The 18,994-nt window shown below is 46.4% G+C and overlaps 1 protein-coding gene across 1 annotated transcript in view; it reads left to right on the top strand.

Annotated features, from left to right (window-relative positions):
* The first annotated feature begins 8,722 nt into the window (after nt 1-8,722).
* The window catches only part of EPHX1 (epoxide hydrolase 1), a 37,894-nt gene continuing 27,622 nt past the window's right edge, over nt 8,723-18,994 (top strand). Inside the window, exon 1 of the mRNA XM_052654289.1 lies at nt 8,723-8,868. The gene's annotated coding sequence lies outside the window, so the exon portion shown is untranslated. The remainder of the gene's footprint in view (nt 8,869-18,994) is intronic.

Here is an 18,994-nt window from a genome sequence, read left to right on the forward strand (position 1 = left end):
GACCCCGTGGACTGTAGCCCACCAGGCTCCTCCATCCATGGGATTCTCCAGGCAAGAATAGACCCTACTATATATAAAATAGATAGCTAATAAGGACCTACTGTATAGCACAGGGAATTCCAAACTCAGTACTCTGTAGCAACCTATATGGGAATAGAATCTGAAAAGAATGGATATATGTATGTGCACAACTGACTCACTTTGCTGCACACCTGAAACTAACATTGTAAATCAACTATACTCCAATCAAATTCATAATAATTTCTAAAAAGTGAAATGACTCAACTTCAAATAAGGCATGGTCACAATGCAGTGTCCAGTGTAGGCCCATAGAGGGCTCAAGAGGGCCTTGACTGCATTTGAACTTTGTGCATAAACTGTTTACAACTGGCTTCTTTACTAAATTTTTCTGTTGACTTTGATCTTCCTGCGATAATACTGTTGATCATTGACCTTGAAGTCCTGGGAATGTAGTATAGTTGGTGATCTCAAGAAACCTGGGAGAAAGCGGTCAGTGTGAAGTCACACAAAAGAAATTTCAGGGTTGTTGCTGCTGCTGCTGCTAAGTCGCTTCAGTCATGTCCGACTCTGTGAGACCCAATATGTGCCAGCCCACCAGGCTCCCCCGTCCCTGGGATTCTCCAGGCAAGAACATTGGAGTGGGTTGCCATTTCCTTCTCCAATGCATGAAAGTGAAAAGTGAAAGTGAAGTCACTCAGTCGTGTCTGACTCTTCTCGACCCCATGGACTGCAGTCTACCAGGCTCCTCCGTCCATGGGATTTTCCAGGCAAATCCATGGGATTTTCCACTCCAGTAGTGGGTTGGAGTGGGTTGCCATTGCCTTCTCTGCAGGACTGTTGAGTAATAATGTATTCTTCTGCCTTACTGTGGACATAGGAAAAGTGCTTAAAAAACTCAACATTTTGCATCATTTCTCTTCATTTGCCTCTTTTTATAAAACTATGATATCTATTTAAAATCTAAAATTATTTTCTATTTGTGGTTGCTCCATGATAGGACATATTATTTTGTCATTCTTATAATCTCCCAAAAGATAATCTTTGTAAATTATCTTATCCTTCGTACAAGGCCAGTTTCTAGAAACTGGGGGTTCTGTTTGCATTTTTTAAATTGATTGCTTTGTTGTACTTGTGGAAATAACCAATAAACCAATCTGTAATAACAATAGGAAAGAGTTTTATGCCAGAAACTGAAGATTACAGCTCAGGAGACACAGATTCAAGAAGCACTTGAATTGTGTTCCACCAGACTATAAAATGGAAGAGGTTTATAAAGGCAAAACCCACAAAATTACATTAGCTCTTTGTCAAGGATGGTAATTGGAGATGGCGAAAAGTAATGTTGGTTGCCAAGCAAGGACTGATTGCAGTGTGGGATGGTTGCATAGCTAAAAGACCAGGAAGTTGCAAGCGTCAGTTATATTGTTTTGGGAATAGACGATTGTGTCCTTGAGTCTGATACAAAAAATATAAGTTCTTAGTAATCTAGGAACATGTCTGAAACCATGTCCAAAATGACCACTCAGCTCCATTTGGAAGCCTTGAACCACAGTTACTTCATTTTGATTTTTTTGGTGCAATCTTTTTGTTAATGATTAAAGCAGATATGACAATTGGGAAGGCCATAGGCTTGACTATATAGACCTTTGTCGTCAGAGTAATGTCTCTGCTTTTCAACACACTGTCTAGGTTTGTTATAGCCTTCTTACGTTTGCTTCCAAGAAGCAAACGTCTTCTGATTTCATGGCCGCAGTCACCATCCACAGTGATTTTAGAGCCCAAGAAGAGGAAATCTGTCACTTCCGCCTTTTCCCCTTATTTTTGCCATGCAGTAATGGGCCTGGATGTCATGATCTTATTTTTTTTAATATTTAGTTTTAAGCCAGCTCTTTCACTCTCCTCCTTCACCCTCATCAAGAGGCTCTTTGTTCCTTTTCGCTTTCTGCCATTAGAGTGATATCATCTGCATATCTGAGGCTGTTGATATTTCTCCTGCTTGTCTTGATTCCAGCTTGTAACTGATTCAGCCCGGCATTTTTCATGACGTGCTCAGCGTGTAGGTTAAACCAACAGGGTGACAGCAGAGAGCCCTGTCATACTCTTTTCTCGAACTTGAACTAATCAGTTGTTCCATACAGGGTTCTAACTGTTGCTTCTTGACCTGCATACAGGTCTCTCAGGAGACAGGTAAGATGATCTAGTGTTCCCATCTCTTTAAGAGCTTGCCACAGTTTGTCATGATCCACACAAAGGCTTTGGCCTAGTTGATGAAATAGAGGTAGATGTTTTTCTGGAATTTCCAAGCTTTCTCTATGATCCAGCAAAGATTGGCAATTTGATCTCTGATTTCTCTGCCTTTTCTGAACCCAGCTTGGACATCTGGAAGTTCTTGATTCACATAAAGCTGAAGCCTAGCATGCAAGATTTAAGCATGACCTTTCTAGCATGGGAGATGAGTACAACTGTCTGATGGTTAGCACATTCCTTAGTACTACCCTTCTTGGGAACTGGGATGAGGATTGACCTTTTCCAGTCCTGTGGCCACTGCTGGGTCTTCCAGATTTGCTGACATATTGAATGCAACACCTTGATGGCATCGTCCTTTAGGGTTTTGAATAGTTTTACTGGAATTCCATCTCATCCACTCTCTTTATTAACAGCAGTGCTTCCTATGGTCCACTTGACTTCGCTTTCCAGAATGTCTGGCTCTGGGTGACTGACCACACCATTGTAGTAATCCAGCTCATTAAGATCTTTTTTGTACAGTTCTTCCATGTATTCTTTCCATCTCTGATCTCTTCAGCGTCTAAATCATGTATACTAAGTCTTATGTAATACTTATACTAAACCATGTATAAGCCAGAATAACTTCTCATACTTTACTATGTGAAAATCTCTTCCATCAATTGGTAGCACCATATGCTAATAGATGACTGTTAAATATAGTTGATTATAAAAATGATGAAAAAATATAGCTATGAAACAATTCTGTATAACTGATGTTCTTATAAAATGCTGTCTTTTTAGGGTGTTTTGTAAAACAGCCACTTGCTATCACCATCCCCACTTCTTTAATGTCCCAAGTGATCTGTAATCCATTTATTTTGAAGTAGGTAGCACTTCTGTGATGAGCAGCAGGTGATATGAAACTCTAACTCTAGTAAACTACATACAGCATCTAGTGCAATCAATAATCTTTCAATTAGCATCTGAAAAGGAGTTTATTGATAAGCATCCAGAGAGTAGCCAGTGTAGGGCAAGAGCCCAGTGGCGAATAAACATGAAGAAACAGCTTGAGTGGAAGCAGCAGGAAATACCAGTTTACGGGAACTGATAAAAGCCTAGAAATAAGAGCAGTGCAATACATGCTTTAGAAATCTAGGGAGAAAAGCAATGAATCGGGAGTGTCCAATGACCTGGAAATCTAGAAAATAAGATTTTTTAATGAATTTATATTTTTATTTGTATATGTTTTTGATAAATCAAATAATCAAGGCTTACAGTAAAATATAACAACCCCCTTCCCTCATTTTTCTCAATCTACTTTCAAGTCTTTTGGCATTTACCTCTAGGTATCTAAATAATATGCTTATAATGCATACTTCTTGGTTTGTCAATTTTGGACATTATCTATTGATTTTCTCTTATAATAGATAAAGACAACGTATTATACACCCATCACTGTGGCTCCCATTGATCCTCTCAAGATAGGAACAATAATAATTTTGTGTTCAATCAATAGTACTTACATAATGATGAGGTAAATATTGCTCACTACACAGCCAAGCAATATACCATGATTACATTTCCTTTCTTGAACAACTTTCTGTTTTTTTCTATTGTTTCTTCCTTCACTTTATTTTTCTATCTTCCTTTCCTTAGTTTTTTTTCCCCCTAAATATGCCATCAGATTTGACAAATATCTGTTCATGTTATTTTCCAAAAAGCTAATTCAGTTAACGTGTCATTTCACTTTCTGGAGACCTGCCTCCCAGCCATTTGTCTTCCTCTTTCCCTCTGGGCACTCCGCTCTCTAAGCCTGCACAGCTGTCAGCCTAGGCCTCCTATTGCTGCTCCTCTGTTAGATTCCCTGTTTCCCAAATACCATATCTTCTCCTTTCATATTTTACGCCCTTGTATTGCTGGATTACATCCTCTAGTAACATGTCTAGAAATGGGTACATGAGAAGTGAAAAGGTTTTTAGTCCTTACATGTGTGAGGATGTCCTTTATTAATTTGCCCTTACACTTTATTATATAATAAAGTATATACTTTCCAACAAAGTATTTCTTTGTTGGAAATAGTTTCCTAACAACTTTTGAAGGCCTTGCTTCACTGTTTTATGGTCTCCACTGTTACTGCTAAGCAGTCTGAGGATATTCTGATTATTAAGTCTTTGTGTTGACTATTTTTGGTTGGGGGCTTTCCCCTGCTTTCTCCAGAAGCTTTTAGATCTTTTTCTTTAGTATTTTAAAATATCACAATGACATGACCTGCATTGGTGTTCTTCTGTTTGTTTGTTTTCCCCATGGTGTCTTTTTAATCTGAAGGTTCCTATGCTGTGTTTGGGAAAAATACTTACATTACTTCTTTAATAATGTTCTTCTCTCTATAGTCTCCTTTCTGTTCTATGGAGCTTATATGTCTGGTGCCTTCCTGGACTGACTTGATTTTCTTTCTTTCTTTTTCCTTCCACTGTCCATCTCTTTGATTTGTGTTCCATTTTTCTGGGAGAACTCCTCGATTCTATCTTTGGACATTTCTCTTAAATTTTTTATTTTAAAAAGGGCTTTCTAATTCTCTGAATTGCTCTTTTTTTAATCGTATCTTATCCCTTCTTCATAGATACAAACCCTTTCTTATGTCTTTGAGAATACTGTAGTCTCCTCTGTTGCCTGTGAGTACTTTCTCTCTCAACTGTGGCTCTGCCTTTTAAGTGGGAGGCTTTCCCCAGTGTCTGGTGGTCTTTTACTATTTAGAAGTGAGGTGTTAAAACACCAACTGGAAGAGCTGTGCGCATGGTGCCCAGTACCCTAATTGACCTCAGGGGATGGTGGCTAGATGGTGAGCCAGCTGTTTTGTTACAAAGCCCCCAGGTGTCTCTATCTGCAGCTCTTCCTCAGGTTGGCTCATTTAGTTAAGAGGCAGATCTTCTTCCTGCTTAGGGATTAGTACCTGGGAACGGTGTTCTGTGGACTCAAGTGGGAAGGCGCTGAGAAGGGACTCACAGGTTAAAGTGAAGACTTTCCCTTGGTTCCACTATTTTCAGTCAGGTGCCTCATCCCTGTTGTACCTGGGCCCAGTAGTGCCCCTGGGATGGAAAGAGTCTCAGTTCAGTTTCCAGAAAATAAATCCCTGGTCAGCCAGTGAGGGACGGCTGGTCACTGGCTTGGAGTAAGAACAAGCAACAGAAGGTACAAATTCTCCTTATACAAAGTTTAAATTAGTTCTCCTAAGGTTTCCTTTTGTTTTCCTTCCAATTTGTATGTGTGTGTGTGTGTGGTAGGGAGGAGGGGGGCGGCGGTGGGTAAAATACACATAACACAAAATTTGCCATCTGAAGCATTTTAAGTGTACAGTTAGTTGAGTAGTATTTAAGTACATTCATTTATATTGTCATGCAGTCATTACCACTACCCATTTCCAGATCTCTTTCCATCTTGCAAGACTGAACTTCTAGAACCCTTTAAACAATAACTCCCCATTATTGAGTCTTTTCCTTACATTCTTGGCAGACTTGGCTTGAACATGCAGGGACACTCAAGATCTACCATTTCCCACATCCACCCAAACTCCTACCTTCAGAGACTCCCCATACCTCTAGCTCCTAAGATTTTGCAGGGCTGTAAGGCAGGGACTAGCAAACCTTTTCTGTATAAGGGCCTGATAATAAATATTTTAGGCTTTACATTTAACTACTCACTATAGTGAAAGCAGCCACAGACGGTATGTAAACAAATGAGTGTGATGGTGCTCCAGGAAAACTTTATTTACAAAAATAAGCTGTGGGTCCAGTTTGGCCCAAGGGCTATAGTTTGATGATCTCTACAAGTCTAGGGCAAGAATCTGCCTGCCTCTGGGTGTAGAAAGGTTTTTAGCTTTATCTGTTCTGCTAAATTAGTCGACTGATTTTCATCTTAAAAAATTCATGATATCCCTCCTCTGCGGTTATCTTTTCTCCCAGTCACCTTGTCCTTTTGGAGTTCATAGCTTTTCTGCACCTCGGTGGTGATTTTCATGGTGTTTTCAGTAGGGAGCTGAGATAAAGATATATGTTTATTTGATCCACAATTGTTAAAACTTTTAATTTCAAAATAATTTAAAATTTATAGTAAAGTTGTTGCAAGAATAGTACAAGGAACTCCCATAAACTCTCTACCCAGAGTTACTAATTGCTAACATTTCACTGCATTTGCTTTGTAATTCTCTCTCCATTTATATACATTATATATACATGTATATATATATACATATACAAATATGAGATGTATATGTAGTGTATGAAATGGAATGAACATTTCAGACATGACTACTCAAATCCTTCAGTGTATATTTTCTAAGACCAAGGATAGTCACTTAGAAAAATATTCGTTCTCAAAATCAAAATATTTAGCATTAATATACTGCTATCATTTATAGACTTTCTTCAAACATCCCTAATCATTCCAATAATATTCTTCATAGAAACGGTTTCTAGTCCAGTATCTAGTCTAAAAGCATCATATGTGTTTCCATGCCTCTTCAGGCTCCTTTCACCATGAACGTTTTTACCTGCCTTTCCTTGCCTTTCATGAGCCTGACATTTTTGAAAAGTATAGGCCAGTTGTTTTGAAGAATATTACTTAACTGGGTTTCTTTCCTGAGGTTTCCTCATGATTAGATTCATATTATGCATTTTTGGCATAAAAGATGTTGTTTCCTTCCAGTGACTCAGGAATCGATCTACAGTTTTCATCCAAAACTGTCCCCCCACACACATCATTTTTAATTCTCCCCGATGTACCTGGAAACTCTCCAGACGTTTGTACAGAAGAACAGCCTTTGTTTTGACTTTTAAAAAGCACATAGTTTATTCTAGAGATCACATTATACCCATTCTTTCAGTTCATAAACCTTTCAGTAGCTTTTGACTGAAAGCTGAAATCTGAAATCTGACTGTCTAAATTTTGCCCTGCTGAGTTGGACTCAGTGCCTTATTTATTTACTGTGTCTAGGTAGATTGTACTTTGGAATTTCTAGCACTAGCTTAGATGTCATGTTCTAACGCTGGGTGAATGATCTTAAAGAAGGAATTCATAGGGCCTGGACTCTATCTTAGACCTGGTCATGCTGATCATGCTCGGCCACCTTTGCAATGGACTCTGAACTCTGTGTTTAGTGCCTATGAAAACAACAGAAGGATAAGACCCCCTCCAGACCGGGGAACCTTGAAGATGGTATCTAGGTTACTCACCACCTAAGAGAAAACATACACTAATCACCCTTTCCTCCAGACAGGCCATAAATTTTTCTGTATCTGAGTGTAACCTCGGGTCTATTGATTACTGGCTAATTGTTTGACGGAGCACATGAGCACATAGCATGTGAATCATGGGGTTATTGGGATTGTATTTTCCTTGGTTTATGTAAGTCTCAAGGAATTTGGAGTGGTGGGTTCAGACACGTACACATGGGGTATAAAAGATTTTCACAAACGCTAGTCGGGGTCCTTGGCTAAGAGGAGACTCTGCCTTGGGCCCGCCGGTGTGATAAACTGCACTCCACTATCTGCATTGTCCTTCTGAGTGAGTTTGTTGCAATCTAACCAAGGACGTATGACGAGGATTTTAGGACACAGGAATGAGGAGTGGGGTTACAACCTCAGTGCAGTTTTTTTTTTAATACAAAAATGACAGTTTTACTGAGATATAATTCACATACTATAAAATTAATCCTTTTAAAGTGTACAATTCAGTAGTTTTTAGTGTATTCACAGAGTTATGGTGATATAGTCATCACCAATATCTAATTTTAGGATGCTTTCATCATCACTGAGTTTGAAAGATAACAAATTTGAGTCCCTTGGTAAAATGGCCAGAGGCAGAGCTTCTGTTTGAAAGATTTGGTGAGGCATGGAGGAATCTCACAGACTGGAAGTTTTGAAGGAGTACAGAGAGGTCAGAGACTTGCAGGGATGAGATCAGGCTTCACTAGGAAGGTGTGGGATTAAAGAACAGTAGGTCATATTTGGATGCAGAAGAGCATCCTTTCCAGGAATACTACATAAGCAAAGGTTTGGAGAGGGAACTAAGTTGAGTTTTTTTATTAGCCAGGAACGAGCTACTCTCCAGGCGTCCAGCTCCACTTTGTAGATCTCAGTCCTCACCATGAAGACCTCTTGGTGCGGGTTCAAATTTCACTCAGAACTAGTGTTTCTCAGACTGTGTGGTGAAAGACAAGTTTGTTTGCTTTAAAATTCCCCAATCTGTCCTGGACACACAACACACGTGTAAAATACAATAACAATGAACTGGTTAAAAAAGTTACACAAGGCTGAAGCTTGAGGTTTGTTTGTTTATTGATTCAGTGACCAAGAACTTCAGCACCGTTTCTGACCGCAGGCTGCACTCTTGAGAGCCCTCTTCCAAAGCAGAGGCGGGCTTAGGAAGGTGCAGAGTCATCCGGGTGGCCCAGGTAACAGGGGCGGAGCGGGACTGAACCTCGGTGGCCCGGCCCGCCCGCTGGGGGGCCGAGCCCGGGCGGGGTCAGCGCAGGGTAGTCAGGGGACGCGCGAATCGGGAGCAGGGGAACCCGGAGAGCCGGAGCCGGAGGGACCGCCAAGCCCAGGAGCCAGGGAGCCGACGACCGTAAGCGCTCCGGGGCGTCGTGCGCAGTTTCCGGGGGCCCGGGCGCTCCCAGGGTGCCGGGGCATAACGCGATCCCGAGGGTTGGGGGACGCTGGCGGCGGGCGCCGCACAGCCAGGGCTCCGGGGAGACGTTCACACAGGCCTCCGCCGCCGCCCCTGCCCCGCCGCCCGCAGCTGGGTCCCGACCGAGGCCTCGCCGCGTGCGGTCCGCAGGCGCTTGGGATTCCGGGAAGAGGCCCGCACGCGCTCTGCCAACCGAACGCGGGGGGAGGGGGCGCGGGGAAGCGCAGCGGCGGCCCCCTTGCCTGGCTCTCCCGGGGAGTACAGCTTCCAGGCGGCGTCTGGCTCATACTGCACTTGTTTGTCACCGGAGTCCTGAACAGACTCAAGTCTTTTGGCTGAGACGTCCTCTCTCACCATCTCTAACCGCGGTTCCAGTTTTTCTCTCCCGCTCCAACCCCGCCCAGCTCAGCGCCCAGGAAAGGAAACTTGGGTCCGGGAAAAAGAGTTCACCGTGCATTAGGAGCCTAGGGATGTGACCAGTCTAAGGGCAGCAGGGACCAGAGACTCCTGCAAGCCTCCCTCCCCGGAGGGATGCTGGGGAACTTAGCCTCTGGCCCCTCGCCTGCCCGGCCCTTCTGAAGCCTTCAGGGTGCTGGCGCGGGCTCTGACGATGTTGTGACTCTGATTTTGATTCTTTTAAAGCTGCGCCTCCCACCCGGTTCACTCTCCTCTACTATATAAACTTCCGGCTCCACAAAGCATGTGTGGGCCCCTGACGCAGGGATGGACAGACAGCCCTCTGTTAGCCCTGTCCCTGCCCCGCGGGCTCTGTACAGAGAATAGGGTTGAAAGGTAAGGGGCGGGGGGGGGGGGGGGGACCTCTGCATTCGGCACCTCAGCACCCAGTACATCGGATGTATGAGCTGTTGCGGGAAATTGTTGAGAACATTGGGATTTATGCCCGTTTGGGTGCCACTCTGCAGACTCCTCTGAATATACCATTAAAAGTTAACACTTGAAAGAAGGGGCCCCAGTCTGGAAAGTAACACTGTCTTCTGGTGTGGTGGTTGCATCCTTCTGGGAGTAGGGGCTTGAGGACCTTGTGGGGGTCTTTCACTAGTAGGTCTGATTTAGCAAGAAACTCTTGGGCTTCCCCGGTGGGTCAGGGGTAAAGAATCTGCCTGCAGTGCAGGGGAAGCGGGAGATGTATGTTGTATCCCTGGGTCGGAAAGATCCCCCCGGGAAAGGGCATGGCAACTCACTCTACTATTCTTGCCTGGAGAATTCCATGGATAGAGGAGCCTGGTGGGCTATAGTCCATAGGATCTCAAAGACTCGGAAACAACGGAAGTGACTTAGCACAGCACTGAGAGGGTTCAGCAGTTTCTCTTTCCCAAATGTCCACACCTAGAAGGGCTTTGTGTTGACTTCTTCATGTTTCCCAAGCAAATCCAGAGGACTGACCATGTGTGCAGGCTCTGCCCTGGGCACGGGGGCTCAGCAGGGAACATGTCTTCATAGAGTCTATAGTTTTGTTGGGGCAAAGATGGACAATACGCAAAATAAATTTGTAAAATATAAAGTATGTTAGAAAGCCATGTATGCCAGGGAGAAAAACAAAGCACTGAAGAGAGAAGTCAGGGGTGGGGAGCAGGAGGGTGGAATGAGGGAGTGGCAGGCCGCTCTCTGGAGTGGTGGCACACCAGGTCAAGCAAGTGCAAAGGCCCCACACCAGGCATGTGCCTGGCATGGGTGAACTTTATGTCTGTTTGCTGAGTATGGGCCAAGCTGCCACCCATGTCCTTTGGTGTGAGTGATCTGGATAAACGGAACTGGACCAGCCTGAGAACAAGAGGCTCCCCCACCTCCAGTTCTAAGAAAAAGAAAGTCTTCCATGGAAAATAACTGTTCAGCAAGGCAGCCAGGATGAACTTCAACACCATCTGCTCCAACCCACATGCTCCCTGTGTGATCCCACCTGCCTCCCAGCTATGCCTTAAGCACCCTGGCTGATATAGACTTACGGGAGTGGGAGGTCTGTGGGAAGTGACGTACTGGGGGCTCTTTGGGCAGAGGGACCCTTAGCGAAAGGGCTTCGGATCATTGGAGGAAGTGGAATGCCTCCCCTAGCCCCCTCCTGTGGTGTCATTGTTCGTGTCTGAGGTCTAAATCCAGCACTAGCTGGAGGTCACAAGGAGCCCCCGTGTTATCACTGCACAGTGACCCACCCATGGACATAACCCAACATGCCCAGACTTGGTCTTTGTTGACTTGCACCTTGACTTTGTTCCCAGCATCCTTTCCTGCCCCAGACATGAGAAGGGAGGGTCTGCCCAGGTTCTAGTTCTCCATCATTGAGCTGAGATAGTCAAAGAAATGAGACACAACTGGGCTTAAAACACAAGGCAGGGCTCAGTGTGTGCTGCTCACTGCTGCCAAAGAAAGAGCTCAGTGCAGTACCCAAGTGGGTACTTGGGCTGGAGTGGGCAAAGAGCAAGCCTGTGGTGACTTGAGGGGCCTCTAGGATCCCATGCTCAAACCCCACCTCTGATCAAACCCTACATCCCATCATGAGTGATTCATTCCTTTGAGAGGTAATACAATGATGTGGAAGAGAACTGGCTAGAAAGAAGATCCGGCTGGTGTCCCAACCCTGCCAGTCAGGTCCCCTCTGTGGACCTCATCCATGAAATGAGGTTGGACTTTATAATCTGCAAAGCTTCTTATAGCTCTATTATGTGATGATTCTGTGCATAAGAATCCAAAGGGATCTTCAGAAAAGGAAATAGGTTAGTGGGGAATGATCAGCTTTGAGGGGCTGGAATGGACCTGCAGCCTATGCCAGGCCCACTGAGGGCAATGTCAAATAGAGTGAAGGGCCACACCTGGGGTGTGGGCCCGGGACAAAACCCCAGGCAGAGGTTGGGGGCCAAGGGTTAAGGCAGAAGGATCACTTCCCAGCCCAGCTGGCCCTGTGGATTACCCCTGGACTGCCTATGGGTGGCTCTTGGCCCAGACTCTAGGAGCAGAGGATCCAGGGGCTGTGTGGTCAGGTAGGAGGTTGCAGGAGGGAGAAGCCACCCCAGAAGTTCGCCCTAGAGGGAACTGAAGCCTTGCCAAGGAGCCAGCCACCTCCACCTCCCTCCCTGATGGGGGAGTGCTGGACTCTCCCTTGTGAAGGGGACAGCTGTGCAGTCCTGCCCTTGCACACTGTATTACTGAACAGGCGATTATACAAACCAGGTTCAAACTGAAACCGTCTCTTCTGCCATCAAGGGTATATAGCCAGCCCTCGTAACCCTGGGTTTTGAGGCAATGGATGTGGAATCTGCCAAGACAGTGGGCTGACTGCACGCCACCATTTTATATAAGGGACCTGAGCATCCATGGAGTTTGGTATTTGGAGGTCCTGGAATCAGTCCCCCATGGATACTGAAGAATAACTCTGTTTACATTCCTGATGGAGTTTTATCCTTTGTCACCGGAGAGCAGCTATTTTCACTCTCTAAAGTCAAGCCTGAGAGCATATCTCCAGGCAGGCTCCAGGACCTGCAGGGGAGTCTTCCTGTCCACTGGACCCCATTGTCTGTGTCTTGGCTTTGCTGTCAGACAGCGGACACTGTTGTCACAAGGAGCCAGTTGAGGGCACCGTCCAGTTACTACAAAGCCACATCTGCTTAACTCTCCATTGCCCAACTGAAAGTGACTGCATTATGGGGGAAAAAGAAATACTCCTCTGTTTGGGGAGTTTAAGGACTTTCCGGAGGATTCCATTGCTAACCCACAAACGGAGACCATGGGGCTTGTCCCGAGTCAGGCAGGAGCAGGAGTTTTGGCTGCCTTTAACATTTGGGAAGATTTATAAACAGACTGCATTAAAGTGCAGTTTTGGCACTTACAAGCTGGGTTAACTTGGGCAAACTATTTAACTTGTTGAAGCTTCATTTTCAAATCTCCTTAAAACAGAAAAACAAAACTATTAACATGCCTTACTTCTCGGGGTTATTGTAGACCATGAGATGTTGTGCTTAGAGTCTTCCCACCCCCATAGCCCGGTCCAGGGCTTCGTCCAGGGCTTCATCGAGGGAGGTGGTGGCACCCAGACGCCTAGTGATATTCTGGAAGGGTTCTGAGCACCCCTACCCACTGTGGGCCCATCGGGCTGGCTCTAGATGGGCTGTGGTCTGCAGTGTGAGCCGTGAGGGTGGTGGGAAGCTGATCAGGAGTGAGCGGGAGGCCAGGTGCCTCCGGCTCAGAGATCCCTACTGTGCTCCTCGCTGGCTGGGCCTGGGATTCCACCCTTCCCCAAGGACCACCACCTCGGGATGTCCACCAGCAGCTCAACCTGGGGCTTGGCTTTTCCTGCGGAATGAGTGACCTTTGCAATACTGGTACGGCTTTCCGGTTGCATCACTCTTGTCAGAACTGGAGAGACTTGAACCTTTTGGAAAGTAAGAGAAACACAGGTTCCACGCCACGCTCCATGATTAACCCCATGAGTGCCAAGGGCTCAGGGAAATCTGCCTCTCTTACCAGCTCTCGGGAAAAATGGATGGCCTTTCCTGCTTTCCAGTTTTCTCCCTGTGAACCAAGTTGTCCCTGTGAGAAGGCAAGAGCAGGCAGCCTGGTGGCCAGCTGCGGGGAGGTGGCCCCTGCCCTCACCCAGTTATGTGGTTATGTGCCCCCTTCCCACAGTCAGGTCTCAGGGTCACGGTGATACTGTCAAGATGGAACATCTTAATTTCCAAGTTGCCCACTTGACCTTCGGTTGAACACCAGAAGTATTTTTAGCTTTTGCATTTCTTTTTGCAACCTAGACATTTCCACAAGCAGACTGACCCCACCAAGACAGCAGCAACGCAGAATATTCCTCTAAACCCCGACCCGAGTCCTTAGGGCTGCAGTACGTGAGCACAGGGACGCCTTTCCGTGCATTTTAGACAAGGGAGCCAGCTCAGGTGACCGCGCTGTGGCCCAGCCTGTAGTGCTATCCTGTTACACACTACTGGGGAAGCTCCCAGACCCGGAGCACACTGCTGAGAAAAGCCGCTCTGGATGGGAGGGAGGGGAGAGAGTGTGGTTAATGGTGGGAAGGAAATCCAACAGGTGTATTATATGGCCCACGCCTATTATCTCCTGAATAGGAGTCTTTCTCTCCTCAAACAGAAAATGCCACGTATTGAAATTCCAGGAAGGTAATGCTTTTGCCTCATAGGCAGTGAGCTGTGTTCCACTTGGGTTTTTCCTTTGGTGATTTAGAACCAACGGAGAACTTGACAGGTCTTATTTTAATTGGCAAACATGAGATGGAAAGGGTTCAAATAAAACTCGCTGAGTGTGAGCATGTGCACCCTGTGGGGTAGAGAGAGATAGTCTGCTCCCCACTTGTGTTGCTTAACTAAAAGTGTGGGCTGAAGGTTGAGTGAATGAGTTTGTGGCCACCCCTGCTCCAGGGGTGTTTAAAATCTGTGGAGGTCGCCGTCCCCTCCCTGGAGGTGCTCCGGGCCAGCCAGCTCACTGCATGGCCCCCCTTCACCGTTCCAGACTCTCCTGTCAGATGCTGAGGCTGCCCCCTCCTTATCCCAGACTGAATCCTCCTGCCAATGCAGGAGACGTGGCTTCAATCCCCAGTCCAGGAATATCCCCTGGAGAAGGAAATGGCAGCCCACTCTGGTATTCTTGCTGGGACAATTCCAAGGACCGAAGAGCCTGGTGGTCTACAGTCCATGGGGTCACAAAGAGTCTAACACAACTGAGCAATTAAACAACAACAACAACGTATCCACCTTGGAGCCCGCTGCTCTTCCCTCTTACAAAGAAATCTCCTTAACTTCCCACCTTTGTTCAGGTAGCACTTCCTCAGAGAAGGTTCCCTCAGCTTCAGGCTAGGTCTGTCTCCCCCACCTTCGTGTTCCAGGATCTAAAAACAAGAAGTGAATGCCCTTTTTGTTTTCACAGTCAAAAATTCCCTGTGTGGCCACTTTACCTTTGTTCACTCAGTAGGAGATGTACTTTATTCTGTCCATCTTGCAGACAGGGAGACTGAGGCATGGAGGAATGAAGTCACTGGCCTAAGGTTACCTGGCCTATGGCTGGCAAGTGGTAGAGCCAGGATTCAAAGCAGGCTGTTAGTACCTGACCGCCAGCTGAGCTGGCACCCTACTCCACGATTTTCATCAGATCAGTGGTCACTAATTGTATTCTTCCTGTCTGTCTATTCAGGTGTGTGTATACATATATAGCTGGGGGCAGAGGGCGGGGTGACTCTCCAGGGCAGACAGGGATGTGTCTTCCTTCCCTCAGGACCCAGAACAGGGGCTGCCCCATCAGAAGGCTGCCCCCCGCACTGTTTATACTTTTTTATGTCCCTTTGTTTTTGCCTGTAAACTACTTTTTCCTTTCTCCTGGATTCCGGCTCCAGGCTGCTCTCCCAGTTTTGGCTCCAGGTCTTTCAGGGAGATAAACACAGCCCTTACCCTACTGCAGAAGATTCTAATCAGCCCAAACCAGTTGACCTTACCCATGGAACCCATCCACCTGAGGCCCTGCCAGCCACTGGGGTTCAGGGAGAGGGCTGTGAGTGGGGAGGCTGGTCACGCGCTGGGCTGTGCAGAGTAGGGGAGGCGCCTGCACCCAGGGTTTTCCCCCACCTACCCTGGGCCTGAGTGCTCTCTGCCACATCAAGTGTCATGGTTGGGGAGCTCCGGGAGCCCCAGATGTGGCCATCTGTCGGCCTGCGTTTGAGGAAGAACGTTCAAAGTTTGTGTTGGCAGGCCAGCCTGAAGTGGAGAGGAGGCTGTCTGTTTTCCCCATTCTGCAGGCCATGCCTTCCCCCACAGAGGAGCAGCAAGGCTGGGTAGGGCGGGGAAGGGTAGCCTGCCAAAGCACACAGATCCCCAGCCCCACCTTTCTCTGGCCCGGAGTCCAGGGGCCCACAGCGTACCCCTCTGCCACGCCATTGTTGGCCAGTAGCTGGCTTCTCCCAGAAGGAGCGTGAGGTTCTCATGTCTGAATCCCTGTCAGGAAGACTTTGGACGACAGGGTAGACAGAGGAATTCCCAGATGGAGGCCAGAGCTGGGCCTTCTCCGCAGGCTCCGGACTGTGGCCACCTTCTTGGCCTCTTCTGGCTGAAGGCCAGGTACATGGTGCGCGCTGACTTGGAGTTAGCTGGTAGCTTTCTATGGTTTAGGGAGCATTTTCCAATTGCGAGGTTCTAACCACCTGCCTGGGTTGGAGGAAGGAGAGTCTCCCAGTTCAGGCTGTGCCCCTCCCCACTGTGTGTGCCAGGACCCTGAGGCTGACCCTCACCCTCTAGACCTCAGTCTTGACTCCAGCTTGGGCTGCATCCAGCCTGGCATTTCTTGCCATGTATGCTGCAGGGTGACAGCATACAGCCTTGACGGACTCCTTTCCCAATTTGGAACCAGTCCACTGTTCCATGTCCAGTTCTAACTGTTGCTTCTTGACTTGCATACAGGTTTCTGAGGAGGCAGATAAGGTGGTCTGGTAGGCCCATCTCTTTCAGAATTTTCCACAGTTTGATGTGATCCATACAGTCCAAACCTTTAGCGTAGTCAATGAAGCAGAAGTAGATGTTTTTCTGGAATTCTCTTGCTTTTTCCATGATCCACTGGATGTTGGCAATTTGATCTCTGGTTCCTCTGCCTTTTCTAAACCCAGCTTGTACGTCTGGAAGCTCTTGGTTAATGTACTGTTGAAGCCTGAAAGTGAAAAGTCGCTCAGTCTTGTCAACTCTTTTGAGACCCCATGGACTGATTCTCCAGGCCAGAATACTGGATTAGGTAGCCTTTCCCTTCTCCAGGTGATCTTCCCAGCCCAGGGATCAAACCCAGGTCTCCTGCATTACAGGCAAATTCTTTACCAGCTGAGCCACCAGGGAAGCCCAGTTGAAGCCTAGCTTGGAAAATTTTGAGCATGACCTTGCTAGCGTGTGAAATGAGTGCAATTGTGCAGTAGTTTGAATATTCTTTGGCATTGCCCTTCTTTGGGATTGGAATGATAAGTGACCTTTTCCAGTTTTGTCCCCAAAGTAGCAGAAAGCTATTTAGGAGTTTTAACAGGGGCATGATAGGGTCAGATTTGGGTTTCCGGAAGATCGCTCTGGCTGCAGAGCACACTGGAGGAGGCAGAGCACACTGGAGGAGGCAGAGCAGGGGTAAGTGAACCCAGCTGTAGTCCAGGGAGAGAAGGGCACCACTTGGGCACGTGGGTTGGCTGGCGGTGGTAGAGGTGGGTTTGTGGTATAATTGGGAGGTGGAGCTTCTGGAACTCGCCTATAGATTGGATGTGGATGAAATGGAGGATGGGGGTGTTTCAAGGCCATCGCCTGGGTTTTTGGCAGTTAGAAGTGGGTACTTCCAGCAACAGGGAGAGGGAACCACAGAAGAAGACAAAGTTTCAGGAGACAAGTGCAACCTCAGATGCATTGGAGGAGTTTTTGAGACATTGAGGAACTGTCAAGTTGGCAGGTGGGTGCCTGAGTCTGTTGCTCAGAGTAGGTCTGGGTTAGAGATTCACGTGTGTGTCCTCTGTCCAGAGGTGGCAGTGGGAACTACATGCCCAGAAAGGACAGCCCCGTTTGGACACCAGTTCTCCCACAGCCCAGTCAGATTTCTTTACCCCATTTCATATGTTTGCCAGGCCCCCAGCTCTCAGATGCCCTTGGGTTTCCAGGTTTCCAGATTCACCTTTGTGTCAAGGGCTTCTTGGACACTGGGAAGTCACACCAGCGAGTCTGTGCAGCTCTGGTGCTGCGAGGTGTCTGACTCACTCTTGGAGCAGGATCACAGGGAAGAGTCACTCTTGCGGTCTTCTATACTTTAGAAAATGTATGATTATTTTATTTGGGGGCAGATAGTTCATGCATGTGGTAAAAAAGTTTTTTTCGACACATAGAAGTTTATCCAGTGAAAGTGTTTCCTCCTTACCGGAGGCCACTGTCACCGGCGTCTGCGTGAACTCTGACAGTCTCCACATGACTGTGTGCGTCCTTTGGTCTACCCCATTGTCACCCAGTAATCATACACACTTTTTTTGTACACTACTTTTTTCATGTACCTATCATGGAAATCTTTTCATATTAGCATATAGATTTACCTTCTGCACATATTCACTGTATGAATGTCAGACTATTTCACCGTCCCAGAAGATAAATATTTATATTGTTTCAGTCTTCTGCTTTTACCAAAAAAAAAGCTGTAGTGAATATTTTTGTACATGTGGCATTTTACTTAAACATAAACTCAGTATTTTGGAGGCAGAAATTCCTAGAACTAGAATTGCTGAGTCAAAGGTCATTTGTATCTTACATCCTGATAGGTATTACAAAATTGCTTCTCACCCAGGTTTTTATTTAAAAAAGAGTCTGAATAGTTGGGAGTCAAGTGGAATAATATCCTTTTCTTTTCTCAAGAATGATGGCACCATTCTTGACAACACCTCTTCGAGGAGCCAGCTACTGTGTTGTGTCTGTCTTTTGAGAACATACCTTTCTGTGACTGGGGCAGCGGGAAAAATGTTTATTTATCATGTTCTATAGCATTGAAATTGTATATAGTATTGAAAATTTTGAAAACTGAGCATTTGTTCCTAAGAGTATGTGCCCTGGAGGACTTGATATATTTTCTTTTCTCCCTGACTTTCTCAATCAGTTAGGATTACTTTAGGCTTTGTATAACAGAAAACTCAAAATAACAACAGCTCAAACAATCAGTTCAGTTCAGTTCAGTCGCTCAGTCGTGTCTGACTCTTTGCGACCCCATGAATCGCAGCATGCCAGGCCTCCCTGTCTATCACCAACTCCCGGAGTTCACTCAGACTCACATCCATCGAGTCAGTGATGCCATCCAGACATCTCATCCTCTGTCGTCCCCTTCTCCTCCTGCCCCCAATCCCTCCCAGCATCAGAGTCTTTTCCAATGAGTCAACACTTCGCATGAGGTGGCCAAAGTACTGGAGTTTCAGCTTCAGCATAATTCCTTCCAAAGAAATCCCAGGGCTAATCTCCTTCAGAATGGGTTGGATCTCCTTGCAGTCCAAGGGACTCTCAAGAGTCTTCTCCAACACCACAGTTCAAAAGCATCAATTCTTCGGTGCTCAGCC

This window comes from Budorcas taxicolor, chromosome 16, assembly GCF_023091745.1.
Source record: "Budorcas taxicolor isolate Tak-1 chromosome 16, Takin1.1, whole genome shotgun sequence".
NCBI lineage: Eukaryota > Metazoa > Chordata > Mammalia > Artiodactyla > Bovidae > Budorcas > Budorcas taxicolor.